We start from the raw sequence: 1,683 nt of genomic DNA on the forward strand, positions 1-1,683 counted from the left end.
CTGAACCATAAAATGGCATACACTATTCAGTGATAACATAAATAATTTTGTAAAACATGTTTGCAGAGATATCCTGTGACACTTAGCACAAAATATAATAATACTAAAAAGTCTTACTTATAGACACCGAGTACAGTTAAAATACAAATACAATGCATTAGCAGATATATTATTATCACTAATTTATTTACCAGTCTGAATGATCGGAGAACAGATAATCCATCCACACTTGACAGAAAAAGCTCCACCAAACTAAGGGTAACTATAAAACTATCAAAAATATTCCAGCCAACTTGGAAATAATAAAAAGGATGCATAGCAATTATCTTCAGAACCATTTCTGCTGCAAAAATTCCAGTAAAAACCTGAAAGAAGAATGTTTATTGTTACTTAACAGATGAGTATGAATAGGTTGAACCAGCAGACAAAAAACAACTTAAGAAGTTAACAACCCTCTTGCAGCAGGATGTCAGTAAGGAAAATTAACACAAGCTGAATCTCAGAGAGAAGACAAGTGGCAACATCAAAATGAGCTGTAGCATAACTGTTAACCATCATTAAACCTGAGATACATTCAGTGATTAGCGAAGAATTAACTATTTCTAACGGGCCTTCTGTTTGCTCCTCATATCTGCCGTCCATCTAATTAAATTTATCAGCAAGATAGTAACAGCTGCTCTTGGCACAATGGAAGCTGCTTTAACAAAGGTGTGCAGAAAAATATGAGTTGGTCGTAAACTGGAGAGTGATGTGCTATTAAATGAAGTCTTTGTGAGAACTCACAGATACAGTAAGCATGCCTTCTCTTTCAAGCTGCCAAAAAAAAGGCCAGTTCTGCTGAGGCTCATGTTTGAAGTAAAACTCCTTTTTGCCTCTGTATGCCTCTGATGCCTTCTTAAGCAGAAGGCAAACAATGCCACTGAAAAGGGAGTAAATTCATTGTATTTACTGTAGATGTACGACCACAAGTATCTACAGAATGGCATAATTACATTTTATTAGAAAGATGAACAAACTTTAAAGAAATCAGGAGCGTTTGACAGTCTTAAAAAGCTAGTGCTACAACAGTTCAAAACAGTTCAAAAGCAAATGGCTGAAACTACACCTATATTATAGTGGCATTTTAGCTGACGGGGAGTAAACAGAAATTCTCATCAGCACAAAGGAACACATACTCACATAGCACATTAGATTAATATTAAGCTACTTAACTACGTATGAAAGCAAAAAATGTTTGTTTCCTGTGAAAAACACACAGGCTTGATCATAAGACAACCCTCTGAAACAGCTATTGATCCTCACCTATTTGTCTTCCCTGTGTTTCTCCTAAAATACACCCTGAATCTATTTTAAACAGCAACATGACATGACTATTTTCCACAGACAATGATCTCTGACTCCAGGTTAAAGTGAAAACATTGAACTATGTATTGGCCAAAAATATCAGCATACAATTAAAATGCTGACACATTACCAGCTCTGGACTTGAACCTGAACATGTTCCCAACATGTACTAGATTCTAACAACTGAATTGTTTTATTATATTGCTACATCATTATCACCAGAATTACCACTTACAATAAGCATAGGTTAAGGAGTATAGCAGATAACGTTATCTGTATTATTGCCATTATAAAACGAACAAAAAAACTAGCCTAAACTCAACCTAAAGACTGTATCCA

The 1,683-nt window shown here is 35.1% G+C and overlaps 1 pseudogene; it reads right to left on the reverse strand.

Moving 5' to 3' along the window:
* Positions 1 to 1,683, reverse strand: part of LOC104467969 — a 45,279-nt pseudogene that overhangs the window by 25,861 nt on the left and 17,735 nt on the right.

This window comes from Pterocles gutturalis, unplaced genomic scaffold, assembly GCF_000699245.1.
Source record: "Pterocles gutturalis isolate BGI_N339 unplaced genomic scaffold, ASM69924v1 scaffold4874, whole genome shotgun sequence".
Lineage (NCBI taxonomy): Eukaryota > Metazoa > Chordata > Aves > Pterocliformes > Pteroclidae > Pterocles > Pterocles gutturalis.